At 42.7% G+C, this 23,859-nt stretch overlaps 5 non-coding genes across 5 annotated transcripts; 3 read left to right on the forward strand and 2 right to left on the reverse strand.

The window, feature by feature from the left end:
- The first annotated feature begins 1,086 nt into the window (after nucleotides 1–1,086).
- Nucleotides 1,087–1,158, forward strand: TRNAC-GCA (transfer RNA cysteine (anticodon GCA)). Its single transcript has one exon. It is a non-coding gene; the product is annotated as a tRNA-Cys (tRNA).
- A 7,189-nt stretch (nucleotides 1,159–8,347) lies between these two features.
- TRNAC-GCA (transfer RNA cysteine (anticodon GCA)) lies at nucleotides 8,348–8,419 on the reverse strand. Its single transcript has one exon. It is a non-coding gene; the product is annotated as a tRNA-Cys (tRNA).
- Nucleotides 8,420–12,860: 4,441 nt separating this feature from the next.
- TRNAC-GCA (transfer RNA cysteine (anticodon GCA)) lies at nucleotides 12,861–12,932 on the forward strand. The gene has a single exon. It is a non-coding gene; the product is annotated as a tRNA-Cys (tRNA).
- A 5,376-nt stretch (nucleotides 12,933–18,308) lies between these two features.
- Nucleotides 18,309–18,380, forward strand: TRNAC-GCA (transfer RNA cysteine (anticodon GCA)). The gene has a single exon. It is a non-coding gene; the product is annotated as a tRNA-Cys (tRNA).
- Nucleotides 18,381–21,873: 3,493 nt separating this feature from the next.
- On the reverse strand, nucleotides 21,874–21,946 carry TRNAF-GAA (transfer RNA phenylalanine (anticodon GAA)). Its single transcript has one exon. It is a non-coding gene; the product is annotated as a tRNA-Phe (tRNA).
- Nucleotides 21,947–23,859: the final 1,913 nt, after the last annotated feature.

Here is a 23,859-nt window from a genome sequence, read left to right on the forward strand (position 1 = left end):
CGCCTTTATTTTCTCCGTCCCTTTCTCCCACACATTGATCATAGGGGCTGTCGTTGGCTTCCAGCTGTTTCCTCCATGTTCCTCTTGCACAATCCTTCCTTGCTGCGAAGAGTTTACATTTAGTCAAGTCTACATCAGCAGGTGGTGTAAACTGCCAGAGGTACTTGTAGCCGAGCCTAAGCCTAGCAGTGGTAACATCTAGAAGTCTGCTAACATTATTGGATGACCCATAGACGTGCGGTTCTTCCTTCATAATAGACTGATGATAGATGGAGTAACTGGTGTGAATTTCATTTTGCCTCAAGCTGGAGCAGTTTTAATTTTTTTTAATTGTTACAAAAACAATTTCCTAGAATTACTAGGAAATTCTAAACTGCTGTGGTTCTTCAGCTATATCTAGCTCTGGTTAGGCCCCATTTAGATTATGCAGTTCAGTTTTGGTCGCCGTACTATAGAATGGATATAAATTCACTTGAACGTGTCCAACGTAGGATGACTAAGTTAATTCCCCAAATTAGAAATCTTTCATATGAAGAAAGATTAACAAAGCTTAAGTTGCATTCACTGGAAAGGCGAAGAGTTAGGGGTGACATGATAGAGGTTTACATGTGGATGAATGGACATAACAAAGGGGATATTAATAGGGTATTAAAAGTATCAACACAAAACAGAACACGAAACAATGGGTATAAATTGGATAAGTTTAGATTTAGGAAAGACTTGGGTAAATACTGGTTCAGTAACAGGGTTGTTGATTTGTGGAACCAATTGCCGCGTAACGTGGTGGAGGTGGGGTCCCTCGATTGTTTCAAGCGCGAGTTGGACATTTATATGAGTGAGATTGGGTGGTTACAAATAGGAGCTGCCTCGTATGGGCCAATAGGCCTTCTGCAGTTGTCTTTGTTCTTATGTCCTTATGTACTAAAAGTTATAATATTACTTTACTCCATTAACATGTTCAATTTGCACTGGTTCCCGAAACTCGGCAAGTAATTAGTGGTTGTATAAAATATACAAACACTGCGCGTATTCAGCCCACCCGGCCAACACTCGCTAAAACTAAACTTGTCCTAAGTGGATATCAACGGGGGTGTAGCTCAGTGGTAGAGCATTCGACTGCAGATCGAGAGGTCCCTGGTTCAAACCCGGGCGCCCCCTCACACTGCTTTTTTTTCCTTGCAACCTGTCCTCTTAAAAAGAACGTCGCTTTTGGCCGTTTGCCCGTATGGCCGAATTTGGACGTAATTTGAAAATGAAAAAAATATGAAAATAAATTTGGGATTTTTTTTTTCAACAACAGTAAGTTAAGGGTCCTCTGATAGGTTAGGTGGGCAGGGAATTCTCATAAAGTTTCAAAACGTTATGAAAAACGTTGATTTAAAGTGTCCTCTTATAGCCTCTGCGCGTAGGCCGGACGACTCAAATAGAAAACGGAACAGAACGTCACTTTTGTGAGTCGATTTCATTTCAAATTACGTCCAAATTTAGCCATAGTGCGCATACGAGCCAAAAGTGACGTTCTTTTTAAGAGGACAGGTTGCGGTGACGCATCTTCTACTGCTTCCCACTGCATGGGTGTTGGGTGAGACTTCCCCCGCCGCCCACGGGATGGGTGTGGGAGATGCATAATCCACACCCGCGATTCGGTTTAGAGCTTCAACTAATGTAGAATCAATATCATATAATCGATTAAAACCTTGAACTCGTTGCCCATTTAGTAGTAGTGCACTGTAACACCTCCGCCAACCGCCGGAGTGATACGAGGCTTGGAGTTAGGTAAACTATTTGGGCTGGGATGGGTTTGACCACCAGCTGTAGTCTGGGGGACATGGAATGTGAGGTTGTGTGGTACCTCTTACTCTACAATAATGTTCTCAACACTCTCCTAAAGCTCCAAGATTTCCGTAGAACTTAAATTTGATCTTAAAATCTGATTGGGTAAACCAATAAGTTTACTTACTCATCTACGGCATCGATTGCTAGGACTCCACGCAGCGAGGCCACGTGATTCTTAATTATAAATAACAGATCATAACATAATGTCATTGCTTACTCAGGAAATGTATATGTTTATCTCTCAGAATGTTTGGTAAGAACATAAGAACATAAGAACAAAGGTAACTGCAGAAGGCCTATTGGCCCATACGAGGCAGCTCCTATTCTATAACCACCCAATCCCACTCATATACTTGTCCAACCCGTGCTTGAAACAATCGAGGGACCCCACCTCCACAATGTTACGCGGCAATTGGTTCCACAAATCAACAACCCTGTTACTGAACCAGTATTTACCCAAGTCTTTCCTAAATCTAAACTTATCCAATTTATATCCATTGTTTCGTGTTCTGTCCTGTGTTGATACTTTTAATACCCTATTAATATCCCCCCGGTTATGTCCATTCATCCACTTGTAAACCTCTATCATGTCACCCCTAACTCTTCGCCTTTCCAGTGAATGCAACTTAAGCTTTGTTAATCTTTCTTCATATGAAAGATTTCTAATTTGGGGAATTAACTTAGTCATCCTACGCTGGACACGTTCAAGTGAATTTATATCCATTCTATAATATGGCGACCAAAACTGAACTGCATAATCTAAATGGGGCCTAACTAGAGCAAGATATAGCTTGAGAACCACACCAGGTGTCTTGTTACTAACGCTGCGATTAATAAATCCAAGTGTCCGATTTGCCTTATTACGAACATTTATGCATTGATCCTTTTGTTTTAAATTCTTACTAATCATAACTCCCAGATCCCTTTCGCAATCCGACTTCGCAATCACAACACCATCTAGCTCGTATCTTGTAACTCTATCATCATTACCTAACCTCAGAACTTTACATTTATCAGCATTAAACTGCATCTGCCAATCCTTTGACCATTTCAAAACCCTATCTAGATCAACTTGAAGTGATAGTGAGTCCTCCTCCGAATTAATTTCCCTACCGATTTTCGTATCATCGGCAAATTTGCAAATGTTGCTACTCAAACCTGAATCTAAATCATTTATATATATTATAAACAACAGAGGTCCCAGGACAGAGCCTTGAGGCACTCCACTTACAACATTTTCCCACTCTGACTTGATTCCATTTATACTAACTCTCTGTTTCCTTTGGTATAGCCATGCCCTAATCCAGCTTAATATAGCACCCCCAATACAATATAGCACCCCCAATATAGCACCAAACAAGGTAATATGTTTATTGTTTGTGATGTGTGTCTATGTATGTATTAACACGATGTACTGAACGGGGTGAGAATAGCTTGAGCTACCTCATCCCTTTGTGTGTATTTTACCTCAATAAACTTATTTCAGTTTCAATTGCTTACTCGGTTAAACCGTTAATCTGATTTATTCTTTCTGTCGGCAACCTCTACATTCTTCACTATCTCTTGATATGTTAGATACTGGTGTTGGTGGCCGATGTTATGGCGTGTATGTGTGTGTGTGTCTCATGGGGAATTATCCAAAAACGGCCACAAGCCAGAGACACTATGAAGCACCAGTGATGTCTCCAGTGTAAACTTTGGTGTATTGCGTCAACTTTCACCTTCCTACATTGGCATTACCTAAAATCTGTCGAAGTTACGACCTGTTAAAACATTTTAAACATAAATTGAATCGTTTGTTATTCATCCTGAAGCATTATACATCCATGATCCTCAGCATCAAATCAGTACTTCTCGAATAGTACCTCGCATATTGACGTATTGCCCTTAAGGCCAGAAACTCGTGTATACAAAGCCTAGCGGCTAGCAAAATTGACTTAATGTCGCGTTTTTCTATTCGTAAGTAGTCGGTTAGGTTCGGTTCGGACCATTTAGTACATGAGCTTAGTGACGCTGTGAACGCTAGAGAGGACAGGCTACATAATCATGCAGGCGATGAGTCACAATAACGTGGCTGAAGTATGTTGACCAGACCACACACTAGAAGTTGAAGGGACGACGACGTTTCGGTCCGTCCTGGACCATTCTCAAGTCGATTGTGACTCGACTATGTATGATGATACATATCATCATCCGTGTAAACTTTGTAAACCGTGTAAAAAAACATATCATCCGCGAACATGGATATATAAGCTGTTATTGCCAGTGCTAAGCGTTAACCAGCTCCAGGAACAGCATCAGACTGTACTTATCCTTGAGGTACCTAACTCTTCGCCGTTCTGAGTGTTCTCGGCTACAATGTTCTCCCAAGTTCTTTTTGGCTGCCAAGGAACCTGCAGACGGTGTTCTCAGATACATTTACGTTATCAAAGTTATGAGTCATTTTCTTCGTTCACTCGCAGCAATAACTCAGTTTACCAGCAGAAACCATTAGAAAACTGGAAGAAGTGTTGGAAAAGTTTGAGAATCAATTCAACACCTTGCAGCAGCAACACTGTTTCTCAAGACGAATCTGACCGAAAAAGCTCCTTGATTCTGTCATTATCTCCTCACGTAATTTCTCCCAAGACACTGACGGAGAGGACTGTGCTCTCATGGTAATCCGAGAATCACGTGAAAACATAAATTATGAAATTCGAACAAGAGACATCAGAGCAGCATATAGAGTGGGTTCCTAATCACTTGGCGTAAGTAATAGAAGAATTCGTGTGAAACTAGATAGCTCTTCGCGCAAATCAGACCTTATCAGAGTTGCAGTATCTGGGAAAACCTCTGTTTATGTGAATGAATGTTTGGCCAGAAGGGAGGGAATTATCAGGGGGGGAAGCGCCCAGCCATGACGACTATATAGCACTTGGAAGGGGTCAGGATAAAAATTTGGGATGGGACGGTGGGAAGGAATGATGCCCAACCACTTGGTGAATATCGTAATTTTGACTTAAAGATGAAAATTTAACAAGATTATGTGTCAATGGTTTTCCCTCCATTGCCATCTCCCATGTGTCATCAAGGCCGTTGAACCTCCTTGTGTGAACCTCCCAAATTCTCCCATATTAAATTGTATGTCGTATTAAATTAAATCCATGCAGTTCCCGTGGTAACACACTCGCCTGGCGTTTCGTGAGCGCTTTAACCTGGGGTTCGTATCTTGGCCTGGGAGAATTTACTGGGCGCTAATCCTTAACTGTAGGCTCTGTTCACCCAACAGTAAAATGGATACCTGGTTGTTAACGATTTGGCGGGTCGTATTCCGGGGAACACAGGATTAATGACCTGCCCGGAACGCAACGCGTGCTGGCGGCTGTACGAGAATGTAAGAACGCTTGAATAAATAAATAACTAAAAAATAATAAAAGATTTAACGTACCTGTCAGTAAGAAATTACATCAAAAGAAGACATCTCTCATTAGTAATTAAAGTCAACAGGACGCGGTGGTTTCCCCCATGAACCACTGGCAATCCCCTAATTAGTAACTATCAATACTCTTGTAGTAACTCGATTATGGGCTCACCATAGCCCGTGCTGCTTGGAACTGCTTGTTCCAAGTAGTGAATCTTTAACAACAACAACAACAACATTGTAGTAACTAATGTTATGGGGTGGTGGCAGCCGGGGTTTCTCCTTTGAATTGAGATTAAGCATTTCCTTAATGCACAGTACCGTTGGTTCTGTGAGACTGGTACTATCAGGCTACACTCAACTGTAAATATTGTTTACACTGTTTAATTAAGGAAAGTAAGAGTACCAGTGTCTCCGCCTCCAAAGCACGAGTAACGCCAATTCATAAAGGAGGCGATACGGCTGACAAACAATTACAAACCGATATCTAATCTATCTGTATTATCAAAAATAATTGAAAAAAAAATATTAACGAACAGCTCTATTGCTACCTGTTAAAATTCAACATACTAAGTCCCTGTCAGTTTGGCTTCCGCTCCCAAAAGAGTACCAACGATACAATTATTAATCTGCTTGATGTCATCTACTCAACCCTTGACAAAAATTAGTTCCCAATTGGGCTCTTGATTGACCTGAGAAAGGCCTTTGATACTGTAAACCTTAACTACCTCTTAAACTTCACCATTATGGAATCCGAGGCCTTGCCCTGAACTATATCCGATTCTATCTTAGTGACAGACACCAATATGTAGCCATCAATGATATAACCTCTCCCACTAACCGTAGGGGTGCCACAGGGCAGCATTCCTTGGACCTCTCCTATTTCTTATATACATCAATGATCTGCCAAATGTCTCTAACATTCTTAAATCTATATTATTTGCTGACGATACTACCCTCCTATATTCAGACCCCAACCAACACACACTAAATAATGTTGTAAATAACTAATTAAAAAAGAAAGTCCACTCATGGATGTCAACCATCTAACTCACACTAAACATACAAAAGACTTACTACGTCTTATTTGGAAACAAATCATCAACTGAAATTCAACTTCAGATAGACAATGTTGACATCAGCAATAAAAATTATGGAACGTTCCTTGGCCTATTCATAGATAAGAGACTCAACTTCAGCACCCACATAAAACACATAGCCAAAAAAAGTATAAAAAAAAAAACTATCGGTATACTCTCTAAAATCAGATATTATGTTCATCACTCTGTTTTCCTCTCATTATACTACTCTCTAATCTACCCTATCTTACATACGGTGTCTGTGCATGGGGGTTCAACTACTGTAAATTATCTCAAACCCATCATCACCCAGTAAAAATCTGCTATCAAACCAATAACTAACTCTATTTTCAGACAACACACACAGCTACTCTGTTTAAATCCCTAAACGTGGTAAACATGAACTCATTCCCCACATACTCTTGTGCCATTTACATGTACAAAACCTTGTTCCTAAGTGCAAATTCTAATCTGAAACTCTTCCTAGGCAGATGTAATAGAACACATAATCATCCCACTAGAAATAAATATCTCTTTGATATCACCAGAGCCAAACTCTGTGTAAATACTCTTTGCTAATAATGGGACCTAGTCTATAGAACTCACTCCCTAACGAATTAAAAAGCTTAATTCGTTAGGGAGTGAGTTCCATAGACTAGGTCCCATTATATATATATATATATATATATATATATATATATATATATATATATATATATATATATATATATATATATATATATATAAAATATAATATAATATAATATAAGAGATCATGCATTCTTGTACAGCCACTAGCACGCGTAGCGTTTCGAACAGGTCCTTAATCCTAATATTACCCCGGAATACGACCCCAGGAGGCTGTTTATAACAATAACAACAGTTGATTGGGAAATTTCCATGCTTGTAAACTATTGAATAATTGTAACCAAAGCCGTCAAAGATTGAGGAAAGATGTACACGTTCGTAAGTACTTGAGTAACTAATTCGTGAATCTGGCTTTTACTGCTGGGTGAACAGAGGCTGCAGTTAAGGATTGGCGTGCAGTCAATCCTCCCCGGCCAGGATACGAACCCAGGCCAAACCGCTCGGGAAGCGCTGAATACTTGTACATTCAAGAATGTAAAAACCTCAGTGCTATGCACTCTCATAAACCCCAATGTTTCATCTTGTATATATAAATACATAAATAAATTTACTTGGTCTCGAAAGTGTTAAAGAGAGAGAGGAATATGTGTGCATGTGTGTAATATATATATATATATATATATATATATATATATATATATATGCAGGCGATGAGTCACAATAACGTGGCTGAAGTATGTTGACCAGACCACACACTAGAAATTGAAGGGACGACGACGTTTCGGTCCGTCCTGGACCATTCTCAAGTCGATTCAATTTCTAGTGTGTGGTCTGGTCAACATATATATATATATATATATATATATATATATATATATATATATATATATATATATATATATATATATATATATATATATATATATATATATATCAGAGGAATTCGAAGAAGTGTTTGACTTGCAACAATGATCGAACCCGTCTGTGACATTCATCAATGTTTCCCATTGTTGTGTTTTTCAAGAGATCCATAACCTTTAAGCACCTTTTTGCATTATTATTTTTGTATCAACCCATGTATATCTTGTAACCATCAAATGCATAATAAAGCACAAAAAATAAAAAAGGAAGGGGGTGGTAGGAGAAAAGCACACAGAAACTGTATTGGAGGGGATCTAAACATTCCCTCTAATGCATTATGCGTGGTTTCCTCCGAGGCTATGGGTCCCCCTTCTTCCAGCTAGAGGTGGTACTCCCTTCCATATATATATATAATATATATATATTCCCATTGAATTTAGTTTGGTCCTGGTGTAAATTTATGAACATAGAATACTCGCTGGTTGGTCAGTACACTATTGTGTTGGCCTTAATAACACTCCATAGGCCGATACTTCTTCCAACACCAAACCAAACTAAAGGGAAATATTTAAAATTATTAGTTAGGGGGCGCCCGGGATTGAACCAGGGACCTCTCGATCTGCAGTCGAATGCTCTACCACTGAGCTACACCCCCTCGTGGGTACGTGTGTTACACAGATGTATCACAGTGTTACGTCAGCGTTGGTGGCTGGTGGTGGTGTAGGCGGCTCGTCGGGCGGGCTCCGGGTGGGACCCCGCCAGGTGTGAGGGGACTGTCAGTGGACAAGTTGACGCTACGGCCGCCTCCACCTGGTTTGTACTCACCTATTTGTGCTTGCGGGGGTTGAGCTCTGGCTCTTTGGTTCCGCCTCTCAACCGTCAATCAACAGGTGTACAGATTCCTGAGCCTATTGGGCTCTATCATATCTACACTTGAAACTGTGTATGGAGTCAGCCTCCACCACATCACTTCCTAATGCATTCCATTTGTTAACTACTCTGACACTGAAAATATTCTTTCTAACGTCTCTGTGGCTTATTTGGGTACTAGGTTTCCACCTGTGTTCCCTTGTTCGTGTTCCACCCGTGCTGAAGAGTGTGCCTTTGTCCACCCTGTCAATTCCCCTGAGAATTTTGTAGGTGGTTATCATGTCTCCCCTTACTCTTCTGTTTTCCAGGGATGTGAGGTTCAGCTCCTTCAGCCTTTCCTCGTAGCTCATGCCTCTCAGTTCCGGGACAAGTCTGGCGGCATACCGCTGAATCTTCTCTAACTTTGGCTTGTGTTTAACTAGGTATGGACTCCAGGCTGGAGCTGCATACTCCAGGATTGGTCTGACATAAGTGGTATACAGGGTCCTGAACGATTCCTTACACAAGTTTCTAAACGCAGTTCTTATGTTAGACAACCTAGCATATGCCGCTGATGATATCCTTTTGATGAGGGCCTCTGGGGACAGGTTCGGTATGATATCAACCCCCAGATCTTTCTCTCTATTTGACTCTTGCAGCGTTTCACCTCCCAGATGGTACCTTGTGTTTATCCTTCTGCTCCCTTCGCCTAATTTCATTACTTTACACTTTCCTGAGTTGAACTTTAGTAGCCATTTTCTAGACCATTCCTACAGTTTGTCCAGGTCATCCTGTAGTCTCTGTCTATCTTCATCTGTCTTGATTCTTCTGATAATTTTTGCATCATCAGCAAGCATTGAGAGGAATGAGTCTATACTCTCTGGAAGATCGTTTATATATATTAGAAACAGTCCAAGTACAGAGCCCTGTGGGACTTCGCTGGCGACATCTCGCCACTCTGATGTCTCACCCCTCACCGTTACTCGCTGTTTCCTGTTGCTTAGATACTCCCTTTTCCACTGGAGCACCTTACCTTTTACTCCTGCCTGTTGCTCCAATTTTTGTAACAGCCTTTTATGGGGTACTGTGTCAAAGGCTTTTTGGCAGTCCAGGAAAATGCAGTCTGCCCACCCTTCTCTTTGTTGCCTAAAAAATTTGGGTTGCTTGGTCATAGAATTCTATTAAACCTGTGAGGCACGATTTACCATCTCTGAACCCATGTTGGTGGTGCGTTACAAAGTTATTTCCCTCCAGATGCTCTACGAGCCTTTTCCTCACGATCTTCTCCATCACCTTGCATGGTATACAAGTTGGGGAAACTGGCCTGTAGTTCAGTGCCTCTTGCCTGTCACCCTTCTTGTATATTGGGACTACGTTAGCTGTCTTCCAACTTTCCAGTAGGTCTCCTGTTTCCAGTGGCCTGTTATACACCATAGAGAGTGGCACACTTAGTGTCTCTGCACCTTCTTTTAGTGTCCATGGTGAGATTCTGTCAGGCCCAACAGCCTTTGTCACATTCAGCTCCAACAGTTTCCGTTTGACCTCATCACTGGTGAGGTCCAATTCCTCCAAGGTTGCTTGGTTTGCCTCATTTAGTGCAGGGGCTTCTCCTTGTTCTTCTGTGACGACCTCCTGGAATCTCCTGTTGAGCTCTAAAATTTGTGTTGAAGCTTCTGTGGTTGCCGCTGACTCCCTCTCTCCCTCCCTGGCTGACTCCCTCTCTCCCTCCCTGGCTGACTCCCTCTCTCCCTCCCTGGCTGACTCCCTCTCTCCCTCCCTGGCTGACTCCCTCCCTCCCTCCCTCCCTCCCTCCCTCCCTCCCTCCCGGTAGCCTCCCAACATCTGCTCATTATTTTCCTACTCGGACGCGTAAACCGACCCGTCCTGCTAAAAGAACGTCGTATTTTGACGTATACTCTCACTATGGCCAAATCGTCGTACTAGAAAATGGAAGCGGCTCGCGAAATTGACATACTGCCCCGTTTTCTGTTTTGGGTCCTCTGGTAGGTTAGGATAAGGCCACTTTAGTACGACAGTTTGTTAACGTTGGGGAACCTTAGGAGGACGGGCTGTAAAAGTGTGACTGTGATACAGTCTCCGTGGTGTAGTGGTAAGACACTCGCCTGGCGTTCCGCGAGCGCTATGCCATGGGTTCGTATCCTGGCCGGGGAGGATTTACTGGGCGCAATTCCTTAGCTGTAGCCTCTGTTTAACGCAACAGTAAAATGTGTACTTGGATGAAAAAACGATTCTTCGCGGCAGGGGATCGTATTCCAGGGACCATAGGATTAAGGACTTGCCCGAAACGCTACGCGTACTAGTGGCTGTACAAGAATGTAACAACTCTTGTATATATCTCAAAAAAAAAAAAAAAAAAAAAAAAAAAAAAAAAAAAAAGCTTCGCCAATGTCATCGCTTCTTCTTAAACAATAATATTTATAAGATAGGTAATTTAATGGTAATTTAAAGGTAACTTAATTCAATGATAATATAAAGTATTTGTTTTGTATATAAAGTCATTAATTACGCACAACGTAGCCTAATGTTACGAAAATAACAAAAGTATAACATTTTGTATTTTACATTGCGCAAGAGTTGTATGACGTCACCCGTATTTAATTATGACGTCAGTATGTTTTTTGGACGCTTCTAGCCTAAACGGTATTCAGGATGATTTTGAATCTATATAACAGAGAGTGTTTCTTCGAGATTGGGAATCATCCTCTCCAAATTTTGCAGGATGATTTGTGATTGTATTCGAAGTGTCATAGGGAGGGTGTGGTCGACCCTCCCATATAAGAAGGTCGAAGGGTGTGGTCGGCCCATCTTTAAGAAGGATCGGCTACTATTCCGACATTCCAGAGACTCTTATAAAGTACGAAATGTGGGTTAGATTATTCATAGTTTTAAAATGGAATTTAAGGATGTTATATTGACTCAATGCTGATTCTTGGTTATCTTTTTGCCCTCTGAGGGAAGAGAATTGGGAAGAGAGTACGAAGGTGGAGAGAGAGAGAGAGAGAATAGGGGGGAGTTACGAAAGGGCGGAGAGAATTGGAAGAAGAGGGACAGAGGGAACATTAGGGAGGGAGAGGGACAGAGGGAACAGAAGGGAGAAAAAGGGCTACCCGGGCACCGCCGGGTAGCCCGATCAACTTATAATAATCCAGAATTTAGCAGACAAAATTTAGAAAGCCATTTTAATTTCAACAAACATGTATAAGCCTTGAACAAAATTTCAGTTAAGCATTGTTTTCAATTCATAATATTACTGGATAAGGTAATACAACCTTAATTCCAGACTTCATACAAATCGCCAGGGGAGGGGGGGGGGGTGAGATTAACATGGCAATATTTATAAGTGTGGCACTGAGGCTAACCTCGAGTGTCTTATTACATGCCCAAACCTCCCATGATTCATCACTGAAAGTTGGTTGTGGCTACCCCTAAGCGTCTGACCCCCCAGCCTCGTGCAAACTCAGACGAACATTCTATTTTATAGATAAAGATAGATTATATAATTACATATTAGGAGACACCATAATCTTTTCAGTCATTAAGACTAAAATATGATCAATACATCAATATGATTTGTTATTGATGTTGACAGCTGTGAGTAATTTACGGTGCACCCTCATACTTGTGGGCATTGGCTGCTCAATACACTAGCCGCTCTATATAATAATTTCTATATAATTTATATATAAACCTTGAATAAAGTTCTTAGTCCGGCCCAGCATGGAAGGGAGCCGGGGTGTCCCAGGGAGTGGGTAGCAGGAGGTGGGGGAGTGAGGGTCAGATGTGGAGGAGGGGGGTGAGGGAAGAAAGTCAGGCAAGGAGGGTATTAGGAAGAGAGTGAGTCGCCATACCAACCACAGAAGTCTCAACACAAACCACATGGAGGCGGCAGCCAGCTTAGCTTACCTGCCAACACCCACACATGGTGTCAGCAAGGCGGACAGCCCGCCTGCTTTCATACCTCTCACTGTATTTCCCACTTCTATACTTCCCTTCACCTATGCCTCTCCTTCCTCTTTACTTCCCCCCACCCCCCCAAAAAATGGAGGCAGCCGTAGTGGACAAGGACTACGGCCGCCTAATAAAGAGAGAAATTAAATTGGCCGCCTCCTCCCACACCTGGCGGGGTCCCACCCGGAGCCCGCCCGACGGGCCGCGTACACCACCACCACCAGCCACAAACGTTGACGTAACACTGTGATACATCTGTGTAACACATGTTCCCGTGAGGGGGTGTAGCTCAGTGGTAGAGCATTCGACTGCAGATCGAGAGGTCCCTGGTTCAATCCCGGGCGCCCCCTAACTAATAATTTTAAATATTTCCTTTTAGTTTGGTTTGGTGTTGGAAGACGTATCGGCCTATGGAGTATACATTATAGTATACATTGGAGTGTTTATCTTCGGATAAATGACGTAATCTTGTATGCTAAAATGAGAGACGTAGATGTGATCTGTTTACAGGAACCATATACGTCCACAACTATCAAGAAGGTCCCACCCAGGATACCTGGGTATATAGCATACAACAACAGTATTGGAACTGGTTTACTAACGTATATTAAGAGTGGATTAATCTGTAAACTAATTAAAAATCATAGGAGTGATAGTATACATTATCAAAAATTCAAATTGCAAACTGCAAATAGCCATTTCCTACTGTATAACATATATGGACGATGTAATGTACTTAAAGCAGACCTGCTACCGAAACCTACAGGTAACACAGCTATGTTATGTATGGGTGACTTTAATGCTCGTCACACTGCTCTTGGTGACGTTCAGTGTAACAATAATGGAAGGGTCTTCTTGAAATACCTTAATGATCATAATATTACTGTGTATGATACTGATAAACAGACCCATTTATTGGGGGGTAGACTGGATTATGTGATTGGATACAGCCTAGTAGATAGCAACGTCAACGTTAAGCTCATCCCAGAACTAGTAAGTGATCATTTTGCAATATATTGTGAATACAATGTGGCGGATATTAAGTCCAATCCTCATCCTAGAGTTAAAATTAACATTCCAGACAATCTTAAACAGCACTTTAAGGCTTATGTACATAAGTGGTACACTGGGTATACACCTGTATCAGTGGACCACTTTTACAATGATCTTGTCAGTATCATTACCAGTTATTATGATACCTGGGTTAAATCAAGGAAAAAAAAGAACACTCGTTCTTCCTCATGGACAGAGGATCCTATTATTATTGCAGAGCGAGCTAAAGTGCTTCAGCTGCTGACTCTTATAAACGAGACAAAACAGCTGACAATTTACTTGCATTCCTTAATGCCAACAGAGATTTTCGCGAGCTTAAGGGTCAGGTTAAGAACACATATTGGGAACAATTCCTACAAGGTATCAATAGAACTACAACATTATCAGAAATGTGGAACAAAATTAAAAACATTACCAAACCTTCAGCCCCAGTTCAGCTTCATCATACTCCTGCAGAATATGCTGACATGCTCCTAGCTCAATGGTCTAGTGTCTCACAAATTTCTTCCTTACCCCCAGATATACAGCAGCATTTAAGACATACCAACATTAACAGAAACTTTAATATTGAAATAGCACGCTCCTCACCAGATTTAACGGATCAGTTTCCTATAACCCCCTTTGAATTAACATCAGCATTAGGAAAACCTAAACAAACTGCCCCTGGTGAGGATGGTATAACTTATAACATCTTGAGCTTACTGAATGATGTCCCTAGCCACCCTCTGCTTGACCTCTATCAAATGAGTCTCTCACAAGGTATCTTGCCAAAGAATTGGACACAAAGTCTCATAATACCAATTCCTAAACCTAACTCTCAAAAATTCAGACCCATTTCCCTTACATCTTGCATGTGTAAAGTCTTGGAGAGAATTGTTCTCAATCGAGTCATGTTTCAGGTCAAAGAAAAACTGGCCCCAAACCTATATGGGTTCATGCCCAAGTGTAGCACACAAACATGCTTTGCTGAATATTTTGTAAACTCCCAGGATGGGACACAGGCAGCCTTTATTGACCTAAAGTCAGCTTTCGATGTAGCGAATGGCGAAATAATATTAGAGCAACTTGCTGAATTTGGAATCAAAGGTAATCTTCTGAGTTGGATAAAGAGCTACCTATCCAACAGGCGTGCTAGTGTCCTATTTAAAGGAGTTAAAAGTACAAGAACAGATGCATTCGAACTAGGCACACCTCAAGGTGGTGTCCTAAGCCCTATGCTCTTCAATATACTTATGCACAAACTTATCCATGACATACCTGTACAACCTACGGAAACAGTTATATGTTATGCTGATGATATTTGTATTATGGCACACAGTAAACCAAGGCTACAAATGTTACTTGATGCATTCTCCAAGAAAGTAGTAGAATGTGGCCTCATAATCTCTGTTGATAAAACAAGGGTTCTTATTCCCCATTCTCTCCATGCTAACTATACTATTAATGGAGTGCCCGTGGAGACTTGTGAGTCTTATAAATATCTTGGAGTCGAGGTTAATGATACAAATCTCATCAGCAACCTGCGTAAAAAACTTGTTGAGCGTCTTAAACCTCTCAGAACTCTTGTTGGCAAAGGATTTGGCATTAACATAAAATATGCTCGTAGTTTTTATATTGCCTTTATACGATCTGTTGTTGATTATTATGCCTTGCATCTTCTTAATTTTTCTCCTAAACAATTACAAGGCCTAGATGTAGTACAGAATGATGCCATGCGCATCATCCTGGGTTGTCCTAGAACTGTCAGAATTGTTAACATGAGAAAGGAACTAAACTTACCTTCCATTTACGAAAGAATAGTTCTACTTAGTACTATGTTTTGCGCCAAAACTTTGAAAAATAATGGTCCCCCCAGCTCTATTCAAATTAAATTGAGATCCATTCTAAACAATTCTGACTGTTCCCTCAATCCGCCGCAAAAAGCTCCCTACAGTGTGTGGCTCAGTTGTTGTGCCTATAATCTTCAGAAACTGAATGTATCTCTTAACCCTGATAAAACTGTTCACTATATTCCCCCTTGGAAAGATGTGGAGGTCTCTCTGCATTATACTCCCATCAGTGTAAAACAAATGTATAACACTGACATTTTGAGATGTATAACATTAGAAGCTATTGACAGTCATCTTCAAATTCTCAAACCGACTGAATCCTATGCCTTTACTGATGGCTCTGTGCAGTTAGGCACTGGTAGAACAGGTTGTGCATGTGCAGTGTATAAAGGGAATGAAATGATCATGACTAGTACACAGAGATTGAACAACTGGGCAAGCACGACACAGACCGAGCTATTGGGTATTTATCTAGCCACTGAATACCTTAAGCTCAATGGTGGTGGAGTTATTTTCTGTGACTCTAAAAGTGCTCTGCAGTCCTTAAATAACCCATCACAATGTATGTCGGAAGTAGCTTGTAATATTAAATGGAATGTAATTTTTGCCAATGATAATTCTTGTATAAAATTTGTGTGGATCCCATCCCATGTTGGAGTTGAAAAACATGACTTTGTAGATCAATTGGCCAATGAGGCTTGCAGGAAAGAAAACATTGATTATGACTTTGGACTATCTAATGCAGTTATTAGAAACATACAAATTAAAGAAATTAATTCAGATTTAGAAGAACTAAGAAATGCACAGAGACCTGAAAGCTGCAGTATTAAAAGTTATGACAAGTTCTGTAATAATAGGTATTTGTATGGTCAGCACAGTAACCGGACCAGGCAATGTGATGTAGTAATTGCGCGAATTCGCCTTGGCTATAGACACATCTGGCAGGTTAGTGAGGCTGAGCCACTACCAGAATATTCAGATTGTAAACTCTGTGATAAACCTTTAATGCACTCACTAGAACACTATATTGATGAATGTGAAACCGTAAAGGACTTTAGACCTCCTGGCCTATTGTACCACCAACTGTGTAACTATTTTATTGACTCAGGTGTTCTGGACGACATCCTAACAATTTACCCAAAATTTGCTTGTCCATTTTAAAGAATGAAGAACAATTTCTATTTATACTCTAAGCTGCATCACTTATGAACCCATCCCTGCCCTTGTGTGGCAGTGCACAATAGAAAGTTGTTGTCACATATTCACACATTAAAACATTGATTGTAACCATGATATATATGTGCTTCAGCCTACAGTTTAGACCTATTGTCTTATGTATGACCCTCTGTCCTGCGTGACAGTGAATACTAGCATTAACCTCAATTTAATAAGACTATCAAAATTCTCAGATTAGGCAAAATTGTAATTAATTTTGTCAATAAAGATGTTAATAATAATAAATCAATCCCGGGCGCCCCCTACCTTACAATTTTAAATATTTCCCTTTGGTTTGGTTTGGTGTTGGAAGCCTCCACCTCTTGGATTGTCGGAAAGCCTTTGACACAGTACCGCATAAGAGGCTGGTACATAAGCTGGAGAGACAGGCAGGTGTAGCTGGTAAGGTGCTCCGGTGGATAAGGGAGTACCTAAGCAATAGGAAGCAGAAAGTTACGGTGAGGGGTGAGACCTCCGATTGGCGTGAAGTCACCAGTGGAGTCCCACAGGGCTCTGTATTCGGTCCTATCTTGTTTCTGATATATGTAAATGATCTCCCGGAGGGTATAGATTCATTTCTCTCAATGTTTGCTGACTGCCAAAATTATGAGAAGGATTAAGACAGGACGACTGCTTGAGGCTTCAAGAAGACCTAGACAAGCTGAAGGAATAGTCGAACAAATGGGTGTTAGAGTTTAACCCAAGCAAATGTAATGTAATGAAGATAGGTGTAGGGAGCAGGAGGCCAGATACAAGGTATCATCTGGGAGATGAAATTCTTCAAGAGTCAGAGAAAGAAAAAGACTTGGGGGTTGATATCACGCCAGACCTGTCTCCTGCAGCACATATCAAGAGGATAACATCAGCGGCATATGCCAGGCTGGCCAACATAAGAACGCATTCAGAAACTTGTGTAAGGAATCATTCAGAACTTTGTATACCACATATGTCAGACCAATCCTGGAGTATGCAGCCCCAGCATGGAGTCCATATCTAGTCAAGGATAAGACTAAACTGGAAAAGGTTCAGAGGTGTGTCACCAAAGTAGTACCCGAGCTGAGAGGTATGAGCTACGAGGAGAAACTATGGGAATTAAACCTCACTTCGCTGGAAGACAGAAGAGTTAGGGGGGACATGATCACCACATTCAAGATTCTCAAGGGAATTGATAGGGTAGATAAAGACAGGCTATTTAACACAAGTGGTACACGCACTAGGGGAAACAGGTGGAAACTGAGTGCCCAAATGAGCCACAGAGGTATTAGAAAGAACTTTTTTAGTGTCAGAGTGGTTGACAAATGGAATACATTAGGCAGTGATGTGGTGGAGGCTGACTCCATACACAGTTTCAAGTGTAGATATGATAGAGCCCAGTAGGCTCAGGAATCTGTACACCTGTTGATTGACGGTTGAAAGGCGGGACCAAAGAGCCAGAGCTCAACCCCGCAAGCACAAATAGGTGAGTAGAAACCAGGTGGAGGCGGCCGTAGCGTCAACTTGTCCACTGACAGTTCCCACACACCTGGCGGGGTCCCACCCGGAGCCCGCCCGACGAGCCGCCTACACCACCACCAGCCACCAACGTTGACGTAACACTGTGATACATCTGTGTAACACACGTACCCATGAGGGGGTGTAGCTCAGTGGTAGAGCATTCGACTGCAGATCGAGAGGTCCCTGGTTCAATCCCGGGCGCCCCCTAACTAATAATTTTAAATATTTCCTTTTAGTTTGGTTTGGTGTTGGAAGACGTATCGGCCTATGGAGTATCATTAAGGCCAACACAATAGTGTACTGACCAACCAGCGAGTATTCTATGTTCATAAATTTAAACCAGGATTAAGCTCAGTTTAAATTAACAGAAACGGGATACACCTCTTGGTTATATATTAACTAATTCGTTTTGTCGGGGACAGGAAGCCTGTGTATATTTATACTTCAGGCTTGTATAGATGCTCACCTGTGTGTAGGTGCTCACCTGTGTGTAGTCGTCTTCAGACAGGTGCTCACCCGTCTAGACTCACATCGTCACCAGTCTCGTCACAACCCGTCCTCCTAACACAGCGTCGCCTTTTTAACGTACACTCTACGTAAGGCCCAAAAACTGTCCTTCCAGAGTATGTTTGGAAGCGCCTCGCGAAAGTGACCTACTGTCCCGTTTTCTGTTTTGGGTCCTCTGGTAGGTTAGGTTAAGGGCCACTTTAGTACGACAGTCTTGTGACGTTAGGAAACCTTACGAGGACGGGGCTGAGCCGCTACCATATTCTAAGACGATAATTTTTTGGGTCTTAGAGTATACCGGCTTAGGGAGCCGGTCGGCCGAGCGGACAGCACACTGGACTTGTGATCCTGTGGTCCTGGGTTCGATCCCAGGCGCCGGCGAGAAACAATGGGCAGAGTTTCTTTCACCCTATGCTCCTGTTACCTAGCAGTAAAATAGGTACCTGGGTGTTAGTCAGCTGTCACGGGCTGCTTCCTGGGGGTGGAGGCCTGGTCGAGGACCGGGCCGCGGGGACACTAAAGCCCCGAAATCATCTCAAGATAACCTCAAGATACGTCAAAATGCGACGGTGTATTATGGTGACGGGTTGTACCAGAACAGGTACAGTACCAAGGGGCACAAGTACAAGTAACAATTTACAGAATTGCTTACACGGCAACATGTGTAAAAATGCGAACAAGCCTGAATGGTCCCTAGGCATATATGCAACTGAAAACTCACACCCCACAAGTGACTCGAACCCATACTGCCAGGAGCACTCTGCAACTGGTGCACAAGACCCCTTAACCACTCGACCATCACGACACATGTGTAACAATGAATACAGTTTATTGAGAGGTTTACTTACTAATATACCCGTACTCTCAAGTAATGACATCACATTTTTCCCTAATGCCAACCACTACCTTACCGTGTGTCCACCTTGTGTAGCTTCCGGGGATCAATGGCCCCGCGACCCTGTTTTCGACCAGGCCTCCCGGTTGGTCGTCTGGTCAACCAGGTTGTTGGACGCGGCTGCTCGCAGCCTGACGTATGAGTCACAGCCTGGTTGATCAGATATCCTTTGGAGGTGTTTGTCAAGTTCTCTCTTGAACACTGTGAGGGGTCAGCCAGTTATGTACCTTATGTGTAGTGGAAGCGTGTTGAACAATCTCGGGCCTCTGATGTTGATAGTTCTCTCTTGAACACTGTGAGGGGTCGGCCAGTTATGTCCCTTATGTGTAGTGGAAGTGTGTTGAACAGTCTCGGGCCTCTGATGTTGATAGTTCTCTCTTGAACACTGTGAGGGGTCGGCCAGTTATGTCCCTTATGTGTAGTGGAAGCGTGTTGAACAGTCTCGGGCCTCTGATGTTGATAGTTCTCTCTTGAACACTGTGAGGGGTCAGCCAGTTATGTACCTTATGTGTAGTGGAAGCGTGTTGAACAATCTCGGGCCTCTGATGTTGATAGTTCTCTCTTGAACACTGTGAGGGGTCGGCCAGTTATGTCCCTTATGTGTAGTGGAAGCGTGTTGAACAGTCTCGGGCCTCTGATGTTGATAGTTCTCTCATGAACACTGTGAGGGGTCGGCCAGTTATGTCCCTTATGTGTAGTGGAAGCGTGTTGAACAGTCTCGGGCCTCTGATGTTGATAGTTCTCTCTTGAACACTGTGAGGGGTCGGCCAGTTATGTCCCTTATGTGTAGTGGAAGCGTGTTGAACAGTCTCGGGCCTCTGATGTTGATAGTTCTCTCATGAACACTGTGAGGGGTCGGCCAGTTATGTCCCTTATGTGTAGTGGAAGCGTGTTGAACAGTCTCGGGCCTCTGATGTTGATAGTTCTCTCTCAGAGTACCTGTTGCACCTCTGCTCTTCAACGGGGGTATTCTGCACATCCTGCACGTCACTATACTGGTGACGTATACCAAATAAGTAAATAAAATAAAATAAAAATATATAAGTAAAATAAAAAAATAAATAACAAATAAGTAAAATAAAAAAAAGTATACCAACCAAACGTGATCAAGGACCCACCAATAGAAAACGGACGCCGCGTCAATTATGCAAGCCGTTGTGATTTTTAGGACGTCAGTGTTAATTATTGGGACCGATTAAAGGTTCAAAATCTGTATTCTCTTGAACGCAGGCGAGAGTGATACGCGATAATCTACACGTGGAAGATATTAAGAGGGGCTGGTCCCAAATCTGAACACGGAAATTACCTCACATGAGACCAGAAGGCATGGCAGGATGTGCAGAATACCCCCGTTGAAGAGCAGAGGTGCAACAGGTACTCTGAGAGAGAACTCTATCAACATCAGAGGCCCGAGATTGTTCAACACGCTTCCACTACACATAAGGTACATAACTGGCTGACCCCTCACAGTGTTCAAGAGAGAACTATCAACATCAGAGGCCCGAGACTGTTCAACACGCTTCCACTACACATAAGGGGCATAACTGGCCGACCCTTTCACAGTGTTCAAGAGAGAACTATCAACATCAGAGGCCCGAGACTGTTCAACACGCTTCCACTACACATAAGGGACATAACTGGCCGACCCCTCACAGTGTTCAAGAGAGAACTATCAACATCAGAGGCCCGAGACTGTTCAACACACTTCCACTACACATAAGGGACATAACTGGCCGACCCCTCACAGTGTTCAAGAGAGAACTATCAACATCAGAGGCCCGAGACTGTTCAACACGCTTCCACTACACATAAGGGGCATAACTGGCCGACCCCTCACAGTGTTCAAGAGAGAACTATCAACATCAGAGGCCCGAGACTGTTCAACACGCTTCCACTACACATAAGGGACATAACTGGCCGACCCCTCACAGTGTTCAAGAGAGAACTATCAACATCAGAGGCCCGAGACTGTTCAACACGCTTCCACTACACATAAGGGGCATAACTGGCCGACCCCTCACAGTGTTCAAGAGAGAACTATCAACATCAGAGGCCCGAGACTGTTCAACACGCTTCCACTACACATAAGGGGCATAACTGGCCGACCCCTCACAGTGTTCAAGAGAGAACTATCAACATCAGAGGCCTGAGACTGTTCAACACGCAACCAGGAGGCCTGGGCGAGGACCGGACTGAGTAGATAAGCCCCGAAATCATCTTAAGGTAACCTGAAGGTAACGTTGTTACCTCAAGGTAACGATGTCTATGATTACTGGCTTCGAGGTGGAAGAAAACCATTGCCCAGACCCGGGATCGAACCGGGGACCTTTAGATCTTCAGTCTAACGCTCTCCCAACTGAGCTATCTAGGCTTCGTATACTAACTTTATGAAATATTTTATTAAGTTTTTCTTGTTTTGTATCTATATATACGCGGGTTCTAAATGGGATACGAGAGATATATACACAGAAGTGTATATTAACCCATTCCTCAGTGAATATACACTGAAAGGAAGGAGATTATCAAGAGAAGTACTGAGCCAGTGTTGACCAGACCACACACTAGAAGGTGAAGGGACGACGACGTTTCGGTCCGTCCTGGACCATTCTCAAGGCGATTGTACTGACCTAATTGTGCTTGCGGGGGTTGAGCTTTAGCTCTTTGGTCCAGGGATGTGATGAGGGAACTGAGCCAGTGTGACTATGTAGCACATAGAAGGGATATGAGGACAGGACACCATATAAGAAGAAGGAAAGAACTGTGCCCAATCACTTGTTGGACCATCGGGAATCGAACGCCGACCCTGCAAAAAGCAAGGGGTCGGATTACGTTCAGGACTATATTATACTTTCTCGTTGGTTAGCAAGTAATTGTGGTGACCTTAATAACCTTACAGGAGGTTAATTGACCCTAATTAACCCCAACACCAATTCCTGTAGCACAGACGACCTCGTCCTCGACTCACAATGGGGGATCCCGGGTTCGACCCCAGGCGGGACAGGTATGATGGCACGTTTCCTTTCACCTGATGCGCTGTTTACCTAACAGTAAATAGGTACCCAGGAGCTAGACAGCGATTGTGGGTTGTTTCCTGAGAGAGGTAGGGGGAGGGGGGTCTAGACCCCCGGGGGGGGGGGGGGGGAGTCCCTCACTCACCCATCACCTGAGGATACACAACATTTTCAGTAAATCAGTTAATACAAACAGCAATTTATTCGAACAAATCCACAAGGGCCGTGACGAGGATTCGAACCTACGTCCGCGAGGATCCCAGACGCTGCCGTAATCGACTGAGCTACGACATGGTATAAGAATTACTACCGAATTTCTCGTCCTACTGAAGCCTCGTCACGGCCCTTGTGGATTTGTTCATTTGATACATCACGCTATTGTGATTTCTGTGTGTAGCAATTTATAGCGGGGTTCAGTCCCTGAGCCCATTATGTGCCTCTGTAACCCTTTCCACTACCGCCCACAAGATGGGTATGGGGTGCATAATAAATGAACTAAACTTAAAAAAAAACTAAAGCAATTTATACCTAACTTTTGAAGTGGTTGTTCATTGCACTCTATACTTTCAACAGTTTCGTAATGCAACTATGAACAGTTTAACGCAACTTTTTTAAGCGTAATGCAATACAGTTATTTAGACAAATGTTATGCAGTTTAGATGTATCTTTTGTGTGTTATTAACACATTTTCGATCAAGAGTAAAATGTCGCATTTAACTTTGTGTAAATATGACTTAATTGGTGTTTTTACTGAGTGATCTTGCGACCAAATATTTTATGAGTGTTAGCTAAGCGTGTTAGTAGCTTTGTGTGAGTGGAAAAATACCAATCTTATGTCGTCTCACCAATACTTTGTACCTTATTGTGAGTAAATTATTATTATTATTTATTGGGTGGCTGTGAGTAGAGAAGTAGAGTTTTACACTATATTATCGTAACCCGGGCCAGCCATCCTCGCTATGGTAGAGTGGGTACCTCCTCACCACTATGGTAGAGTGGGTACCATCCTCACCACTATGGTAGAGTGGGTACCTCCTCACCACTATGGTAGAGTGGGTACCTCCTCACCACTATGGTAAAGTGGGTACCATCCTCACCACTATGGTAGAGTGGGTACCATCCTCACCACTATGGTAGAGTGGGTACCTCCTCACCACTATGGTAGAGTGGGTACCATCCTCACCACTATGGTAGAGTGGGTACCTCCTCACCACTATGGTAGAGTGGGTACCTCCTCACCACTATGGTAGAGTGGGTACCTCCTCACCACTAT

This window comes from Procambarus clarkii, chromosome 63 (assembly GCF_040958095.1).
Source record: "Procambarus clarkii isolate CNS0578487 chromosome 63, FALCON_Pclarkii_2.0, whole genome shotgun sequence".
NCBI lineage: Eukaryota > Metazoa > Arthropoda > Malacostraca > Decapoda > Cambaridae > Procambarus > Procambarus clarkii.